Source organism: Astatotilapia calliptera, unplaced genomic scaffold (genome assembly GCF_900246225.1).
Source record: "Astatotilapia calliptera unplaced genomic scaffold, fAstCal1.2 U_scaffold_5, whole genome shotgun sequence".
NCBI classification, from domain to species: domain Eukaryota; kingdom Metazoa; phylum Chordata; class Actinopteri; order Cichliformes; family Cichlidae; genus Astatotilapia; species Astatotilapia calliptera.
This window is the reverse complement of record NW_020535789.1, coordinates 847,363-857,615: the sequence shown is the minus strand read 5'-3', so window position 1 is coordinate 857,615 and position 10,253 is coordinate 847,363.

Sequence of the window (10,253 nt, the reverse complement as noted above, 5' to 3'; positions counted from 1 at the left end):
ATGACAAAATTAATGAAGTGAAGCAAAAGAGATGCGAAAGTAATGCTCCGTTGTCTCAACAAGTGGTACAAGAGCACCACCTTGTGGCTGAAAATGTGATAGCACCCAGTAACTCAGACGAGCAGAGAGAAAGTGTTTCTCATCTGAATGCTACACGAGTCACCCCTGTCGCTACTCAAAGTGTCCCTTTTGTACACCCACTGTACCGACGGGATCTGAAAATAATGGGACAAATTGGAGAACCAAACCAAAAGGACAAATTAACATACACTAGCTTGGAAAGACAAATCCAGAGGGCATTGAAGAGGGGATATGATGAAGGAGACATTGTTGAAGCCATCATTCAAGCTATAACCCCAGGAACAAAACTGAAAAGCTACCTTGAGAGTAGAGTAGATTTGACTTTGCAAGCTCTCAGGCAAATATTACGGACTCATTACATTGAGAAAGATGCCACAGAGTTGTATCACTCGCTCACACGTGCTGTACAGGAGCCAAAAGAAACTCCAATCCAGTTTTTGATGCGAGCAATGGATTTGAGACAACAACTTGTTCTTGCTTCAGAGAGAGTTAAGTCTGGTTTAAAGTACAGTTCGGAGCTGATCCAAAATCAGTTTCTCCAGACAGTACTCACTGGCCTCCATGATGACACCATCTGAGCTGATGTGAAGCTATACCTGCAAAATCCTAAAATCACAGATGAGGTTCTTCTGGAAAAAATGACTGCGGCATACAGTCTGGAAATGGAAAGAAAGAATAAGCTGTCAGCTGCATCAAGAGCAAAGATTATCAAAGTTGCAGCAGTAAGTGGGGAAGATCAAGAGGTGGAGAAAGAAAGCAGTATGCACACATCAGAAAGTAAGATCAAGCAAGGTGGAGCGGTCAAACGAGACACATTAATGGATAAAGTTGATCAAGGCAACAAGGCTATATGTGAGGCTCTGCAGAACCTCACCACTCACATTGCTAGCCTCCAGCAGACCGTTAAGCCTCAGCACATGAGAATGGCCGAACCCCCTGACCGGAAATACCAATCACAACCTAGGAGCACAAACGTTAGACAGTGCCAGCAGTGTCAATCATCCAATACAGGAAACAAATGTGACCACTGTTACAAATGTGGCAGTACGGAACATTGGGCAGCAGGTTGTCGTAGGAAAAAGTGCTCAGCTAATTCAAGTAAGATCGAAATCATACTTAACCCTGAAGGGGAGAAGCACCAAACCGACCCATTCAGCCTCAAAGCACCCCTCACTGGTAAACAACAAATGGCGAAGCTGGTAGGCAAAAGATGCCAGGTCCGTGGCTTCTTAGGAGGTGTGGACACCACAATATTGTGGGACACCGGCTCACAAGTATCGATAGAGGGGACGAACTGGAGAAAGAAACACCTGCCTGATGCTGAAATGAGGTCAGTGGAAGAGCTGCTCGAAGAGGGAGCTTTAGAGCTCTCAGCTGCTAATGGGACCAGTATTCCATATGAAGGATGGATAGAGACTGAGTTCAGCCTGTCCAAAAATGCTGTTGCTGGGATGACCAACAGGCCCGTCCAAGTTCCAATCCTAGTCGCCAGCGGTGACATTGAATGTCCCATCATCGGCTTTAATGTGATAGAAGAATTAGCTTTGAGAAATGACACCAGCAAAGACTGTATCCCCCCAGGGCATATGCTGGACAGATTGTGCTCAGCATTCGAGGTGGGGCGCAAAACTGCAAGAGCTGTCCTGTCTGTCCTAAAGAAACAAACGCCTGACAGCCATCCCCACATAGCCCGAGTAGGAAGGCGACCTGTGACCATCCCGAAGCGTAACATGATGACAGTGCAATGTGGTTGGCTAAATAAGAGTGTGTTGAGTGGGTCACATGCAGTGTTGGAGCCGAACTGTGAGACACCATGGCCAGCAGGCCTAGTTGTTAGAGAACAGCTAATTCAGCTCCCCTCAGAAGGTGATGCTAAAGTTGCAGTGACTGTGGAAAACATGACTGACCATGATATCACCCTCTATGGTCGCACTACACTGGGGTGGCTGCACAATGTTGATGCTATCTACATGCCACATGTAAAATGTATGGAGGGTGAGCTTTCTAAGACATCAGACGCAAGTACTTCCTTACCCACAGTGCAGTCCAGTCAGACAACAAAAACTGAGCCCTGGGACCCACCAGTGGATTTGAGCCATCTGACAAGTGACCAACAGCAGCAGGTAAAACAGATGCTGAGGGAGGAATGCAATGTTTTTGCAAAAGATGACTGGGACACAGGATGCATTAAAGATCTAGAGCTGGAGATACAGCTAAAAGACAAAGTGCCTGTGCAAAAGACATATAATGCAATCCCCAGACACCTTTATCAGGAGGTAAAAGCACACATACAAGACTTACTGAATCAGGGCTGGATCCAAAAATCTTGTTCTTCATATTCTTCGCCTGTGGTATGCGTCAGGAAGAAAGATGGTGGCCTTCGCTTGTGTGTAGACTATAGGCTCCTGAATGCAAAGACACTGTCCGACAGACATCCCATCCCAAGAATACAGGAGATCCTGGAAAACCTTGGGGGCAACTCCTGGTTCACAGTATTGGACCAGGGAAAGGCTTATCACCAGGGTTTCATGAGTGAGAACAGCAGACCCTGTACTGCATTTATAACACCATGGGGACTCTATGAGTGGGTGAGGGTCCCATTCGGCCTTACTAATGCCCCAGCAGCATTCCAGCGCTACATGGAGGGATGCCTGGGAGACCTCAGGGATGAAATGTGTGTCCCATATTTGGATGATGTACTCGTCTTTAGCTCAAGCTTCGAACAACACATCCAAAATGTGAGGAGAGTGCTACAGCGACAAAGAGAATGTGGTATCAAATTAAGGCCACAGAAGTGTGACTTTTTCAAACGTGAAGTCTGCTATGTGGGGCGAGTGGTTTCAGCAGAGGGATACAAGATGAACCCCAAAGAAGTTGAAGCAGTGCAAGCACTGAAACAGGAGAAACCATCGACCGTGAGAGAGGTGAGAAAGTTGATGGGTTTCCTTAGCTACTACAGACCCTACATACAGGACTTCTCAAGGGCAGCCAAACCCCTCTATGAACTCTTAGCAAAGCCTAAGTCTGAACACAAGCAGCGTGGAAAGGGTAAGGAGTGCCACCGCAAATCTGCCCAGCTGCCACCATCCCACCCAATCCAGTGGATGACAGTTCACAAAGAGACATTGGACAAAATAGTAAACCAGCTGACAAACCCACCAATCATGGCATATCCAGATCTAGAGAAGCCATTTGTTCTTCATGTAGATGCCTCTGAGGATGGTTTGGGTGCAGTCTTGTACCAGCGTCAAGGGACTGCCCTGAGAGTCATAGGCTATGGATCACGGACACTGACAGCTGCAGAAAAAAACTACAAGCTACATTCAGGCAAGCTGGAATTCCTGGCACTGAAATGGGCCATAACAGAACGCTTTCGTGATTATCTGTTTCATGCGCCTCATTTTACTGTGTACAGTGACAATAACCCGCTGACATACGTCATGAAGTCAGCGAAACTTAATGCAGCTGGACACCGCTGGGTGGCGGAGTTGGCAGATTATCGGTTCACTCTTAAGTACAGGCCAGGGGCAGCGAATCGAGATGCAGATTTCTTATCAAGAAGAGGAAAGCCCATTGAAGACATCATGCAGGAATGCACAGAGGAATATCAGCAAGATGACATTGAATGTATTGGGAAAGCCCTAGAGAGAGAGAAAACAGGAGAAATGAACTGGATCTCAGCTGTCACCTGTAATGTCAACGCGCTGCCAGAGGGATGCATCGTCTCAGAACCAATTCAGCCGTTTGCAGTTGACGACATCAGAGACGCCCAGGATGCAGACATAGCCATAAACCGAGTTTTGTCCCTGAAAAGAACACACACCTACCTGAAGCATAAAGAAAAGATGGCGGAGAGTGAGGCAGTTAGGTACCTTCTTCGGCAGTGGCCCCATTTGCAGATTGATGGAGATGGCATTCTGAGGCGTGAGACCACCAGGAGAAAACAGTTTGTTGTTCCTGACTCATTAAAGCCCATGGTCTATAAACATCTACATGAGGAGATGGGACATTTAGGAGCAGACAGGATGGTTGCTCTCGCCAGGGAGCGCTTCTTCTGGCCTAAAATGAGGCAGGAAATGGAGCACTATGTCACTCAGGTGTGTCGCTGTATAAAGAAGAAGAAGCCTAACAGAATAACCAGAACACCAATTCAGAGCATTGAAACCTCTGCGCCGTTTGAGATGATATCCATTGACTATCTGCATTTGGACAAGTGCACAGGAGGTGAAGAATACATACTCGTAGTTGTGGATCATTTCACCAAATATGCCCAGGCATATGCGACAAGGGACAAGTCTGGGAAGACTGCGGCAAGAAAGCTCTTTGATGACTTTATCATGCGCTTCGGTTTCCCATCCAAAATACACCATGACCAGGGGAAAGAATTTGAGAACAATCTTTTCCGCAAGCTTCAAGGCTACTGCGGTATCAGCCATTCTCGTACCTCCCCGTACCACCCACAGGCCAATCCCGCAGAGCGCTTCAATAGGACCCTCCTAGGTATGCTCCGGACACTTGATGAATCTCAGAAGTCAAGATGGAAAGACCATTTGAACAAAGTAGTTCATGCCTACAACTCGACTGTGCACGAAGCAACAGGATTTTCTCCATTCTTCCTTCTCTTTGGCCGTGAACCAACCTTGCCTGTCGACCTGCTCTTCCCAAAAAGAGAAGAAGAGAAGAGTCAGTCACACAGTGGCTATGCAGAGAAATGGAGAGGAGTTATGCAAGAGGCATATACAATTGCGAGGCAGAACATGAGAAAGAGTGCAAGAAGGGGACAGAAAAACTACAATCGACGTGCATGGAGCTCTGTGCTTCAGCCAGGTGACCATGTCTTGGTGAGAAATCTCACACCCAGAGGAGGTCCTGGGAAACTGCGCAGCTATTGGGAGGATATGATTCATGTCATCACCGAGAGGAAAGGTCCTGATAGTCCAGTGTATGTGGTTGAGCCATTGCAGGGAACAGGAAGAAGACGAGTGTTACACCGTAACCTACTGTTGCCGTGTCCTTACCTGGTTGAAGAGTCTGGGGTGTGTGAAAGCAGCCTGAAAGAGAAAAGCCGTGGAAACAAACGGAGACAGTCAGCAAGAAGACATCAGACCAAGCCCGATACTGACCAAACAGACACAGGCAGTTCTACTGAAGACGACTGTCACATGTGGACAGCACTCAGATATGCTGATCCACCCCTCAATCCAGAAACAGAGGATTTCTGCCCCCGGAGTGACGCACTCGGAGAGAAGTCTGAGCCTGCTTTCAGAGCAGAGGGGCATCCTGAAGAGGAACAGGTGGAGGAGAGACGCAGTTTGGAGGAGGAGGTTGAAGCTCCAGCTGTTGGACCCGAGAGTGACCAGAGTGATGCTGAGACATGGAGGCACAAGCCAAAGAGAATGAGACAGCCCCGGCGTGTCTACACATATGAAAAACTAGGCCAGCCAACCGTCCAGCAATGGAGCACATGCCCTGTCAGTGTGAACAGCCCTTCAAGTGGCATCCATCATTCCTCTGTCCCACCATCATTCATGTATCCTTCACAGTATGAATAGATATAACAAAAAAAAAACACAGAGTCAACTTCACAAGAGAGTTTAATCTAAGCGTAACATTACAGTTGCAGTTCATGTTGATGTAGTATTGACACATGTTACAGTTAAAAGAGAAACAGGTACTCTGAGCATTATTACTATAATAAATAGAGGGAAGGTTTATCATTCTGGCGTCAAAGAGTTAAGACAGTAGTGAGTACAATATGGGTTTACTGAACTCATGGTTTTGAAGTGTGTAATCACATGATGTTGGGGTGTAAATGGTATTTTCCTTGTCCCACTGCGAAGATTCGGCGGGCCCACCAATACTTCGAGGGATAACCCACCCTTCAGTACAAAAGGACTATGAACATTTAGTTTTGTATCGTGACCATGAGAGACTTGTCCTGAGATACTAAGAGATGGTATAGCCTCTCACCCAGTAATGTGTAATATGTGTGAAAATACTTGTTTGCTCACTCATCTTTGGTTAAATGTTCTATTTTTGGTAAATTGTCAAAGATTAGAAAGAAAATGTGTGGCAACATTTTTCTTTTGTGGGGGAGGGTGTTGCGCTCTAAAAGTAGTTATAAAACTTAAATTTTTCTGAATTGTGGGGAAAATCTTTAAAGACTATTCTTATTTAATTGTGTTTTGTTTTTGGACACATTTCTAGTTAATTTTTGTAGTTTATTGGCTCCAGGAGGTCAGAGTTCAGATGTGTGATGTCATCAGTAAGCGCAGAGAAAAAAAACAAACAAACAGTGTCTGAGACGTGAGGGAGCGATGTTTTGCTGATGATACGCTATTCTGCCTGTAAACTCCAAACCTGAACTGAGGAGAATAAAGTTGCAAGAAAAAGGAGAATGGAGTCATGTCTCTCTGAGGGTGCAACATTTCCCCCCCCCCTTCACGTGTACATAGCGCACCGGAGTGATTAATAAAGTGTTGTTGAACCGTGCTACCTCAGTCTGTGCCTGTTACAGGAAAAATGATTCTATGTTTCTTTACCTTCTTTTAAATGTGCAAGCATGCCCTTTTGTCTATGGTTAGATTAGTTTAGAATTATCTTTTTAGACTTTCTCAGCAAAGACATACTGTTTTGGGACATATTGTTTTAGATTGTTTTATCTCTCACAGCCTTCTCCCAGCTCTCTGCTGACGAGACTAGCGCCACATATGGAGTTGTTTATTTTATTTGTTTTGTATTTTCTTATCCTGTTCTCACTGTCTTTCCTATAAAAATTACCAAGCCACTGTGCATGGTGTGAGTTGTTCTTAGCAGCTCACCCGTGTACACGTTTGATAAAGAAAGTAACTTTGTCTCATTGTGTCTTTATTTCTCCTGGGTCTTTTACAGAGTTTTCCCCCAACATTTCTTGGTCCTTCGACAGCCGGATCACCTCCATCGTGTCCCATCTCCGTGACCAGTCCACGTTGTTCGCCTGTCGACAGCCCACACACCAGGTGTGTGGAAAAAGACCAAGAGCGTTAAATTCGGGTCTTGGCCAACGTCTTAGAAAGCGACCCGGTAGATACAGACACACTGACACAATCTTGCGTAAAAGCGTATTTTAAATTCAGGGAATTTAAAATAGCGAAAGTAGCTCGTCGCGACTGGAAGCTCCCCACTTCTGTGGGTTTAAAGTAGCTCGTCGGCTGGTAGCTTGGAGCTCGTCGACTGGAAGCTCCCCACTCTTGTGGGTTAGGTTTGGAGCTCTGGGTAGCTCCCCCAGCTGGGTCAAGGGAATAAGTAGCTCGTCTACAGAAAGACTGGCAGCTCCCCTTATGATAAGGGTTCCGATCGCGCGAATAGGTGTGAATGTATGTGTGTGTGTATTGTTTTAATTAACGGAGCAAGCTGACTTTTCACGGTCCGATAAGAGACTGAGCTGCTCCTACTGTGTTTTTCTTTTACTGCTATTCACTGACGTGCTGGTGAGTTGAGAGAACGGTCGAGTTCCGTCTCGTAAAGTTCACACCGCTTTTGGAAATAGTCCGAAAGTAGAAGGGCGTGTGAGCAACCACTCTCGTCTCTAATACCAGCGAAGGTGATAGCAGCTGTATTGTGTATATATTACTTAAACAAAAATAAGTAAATACATAAATAAGATGGGTAATCAAGCAAGTGAAATTAAAACTCACTCCTGCTGACGAGCAGTGGTGAGAAAAGAAAAGTCCAGACGCCGGACAAAAACAGTGTCTGTAAACTGAGAGATTTAAGAAAACAAAATATAAACAGTCGGGATAACAGAATCCAACTGCCAGTTTAGTAAAACCAGAAGACGAGACACTGTGCAGTTCCCACAATCCTTTTAGTAAACCATCACCCATTCCTGCAGCCGCATCTGCAGCAACACCCATATCAGGAAGAACATAATAATCCCTTATTAGGTGAAAACTAGAGATCACAGTAGTTTGAAGTAGTTTAAAAGGGTTGAAAACAGACCCCACTGAGTAGATATAAATATAAAAAGTACGAAATAAAGATGAACAAAGGGAAAATTACAGTAGAAATGATCTTTAGAGTATTTGAAATTAATAATAGCATGGATAACAACCTGTAAAGTGATATTAACAATGAAACACAGTTGGCATGATGACCATGCCCAGCATGTATAAAATGAATATAAAGCAAATAATTCACACGAAAATATTTTAATAAAATAAATAAGGTATATTAAGGCTGTGTCATTGTTCAGCCAAGGACAGTGTGTGAAAAGGTAACTGTCTCCACCCTGGGAAAAGGATGATTCTGCAGGTCATCTGAAGCCCTTGATGGATACAAAATAAAATATAAATAATATATTATAATAGAACTGCCTGGTCCGCCATGCAACAGAGAGAACAAATGTGACCGCAGATTGGATGAATTCTAAATTATCTGTTTGCTGAATAAGATGATCCTAACTAACAAATTGGCTCAGGAGTAGCATAATGGTACACACTGATAAAATATTATAATATGCTATTGCTGTTATATAAGACAAAGGGGATAATATTAACAATGACATAATATTAATATGAAGAGGCACCTTAATCGGTTATGATGTAAGGTGGATAACTGTTAAGCAGTAGTCTGCATCAAGCTTAAGGTTTGCTAAAACTCAGTGTAATGACATGTGAGATGAAGACAATACAGAGAATAACTACACTAATGAAGTGCATAGAGGCACTTGACCAGCTTGAAACCTATCATCCTAGAATGACACATTGCTGAGATATAGAGCACACCTATAATAACAACCAATAAGCAAAACCCTGTAGACAACAGCTACAACTACAGGATTGAGAAGCTGAATTAAATATGTAGACACTGCTAAGCTGATGAGCATGTTACACATTTTCTTTTCTTTTTATTTATTTGTTTCTTTTAGAGCAGAAGCTGCTGTAACACACCCAAAGAAAGACTCTAGGTCTGACCAACCGTTTCAGTCATGGGCAAAAAGATTTCAGTCAATAAAATTCTAAAAGATAATTTATTGACAAAAAATATATCAAGAGATAAAAGATAAAACAGTCCAGTGTCCCACTTAAGAATTGTATAAAAACACACAGTCCCAAGGCCAGAGCCAGCTATGCCACACGGCCAAGTTGCACCCCACATGTTGCCTTTAACAGGGTTAGAAGTTGTCCTTGGAGACCCACCACCCTGCAAGCATATAGCCAGTGGTCACTCAAGCCTCTGGAACTCTGCTGCCTTTAGGCTGTGGCATATAATAGGCCCTGGACTGCACAGAGAGACAAAACAACACAGCAGTGTTTGTAGTGTGGGCTATATGTAGACCAGTGTATCAGTGCAATCAAGTACACCTGCCTCTAATTAGTCCAACCCCATTCCAGCCATTGGCTCACCAAAAATGTGACAACCACAAAACCACTCCCAACCCAGTGCAACTTCACACAATAATATGGAGCTGAATTAACACAGGCACATTAGTCTACCATGTTACAAGCTGCATGCTATTAAAAGCCAACATATGCAGACTTCTGCCTTGTTCGGGTGGCAGCATTTTTTCTTTTTTCTTTTGTGTCCTGACACGTTTATGTTTTTTGTTTTTGTTTGATTATTTTGTTGGTTTTGGAAACGAATTTAAACGAACTTGTGACAATACTTGAGAATCACAGTGACACATAGTGATTAGGCATATGATTGAAAAATGCCTAGGTTTAGAGCTGTGAGCTATGAGCTGTGAGCAATGCAAAGTTAAATATATATATATATATATATATGTGTGTATAAATGGGAAACAACCCTAACTTGAAAGTTTGAAATGTGTGAGATCCATGAATTGTTTGAAAAACTAGAAATTATCTAAAAATGCCTTAAGTGAAAATGTAGTGTTGCATCTATTCTCCCAAACCAAAAAAAAAAGGAGAAGAAGCATTCTGTAACTTAAAAATAAGGCTGACGTGTTGACAACAGACTAAAACACTAATCCGCAGGTGGCTATCAGGAACAGAGAGGCAAGCAAAGTCACAAACACCAAGGCCGCAGACAGCCATGCAGAAACAGCAGATAACATAGAGACAACGCCTGCTAGAACCGTGGAGAGGAAGGTCACTTCCCACGAGATTGTAGGAGTAGAGGACAAACTAGTTGTAAAGTCAGCTTCAGGCCACACAACTGTACAACAATTA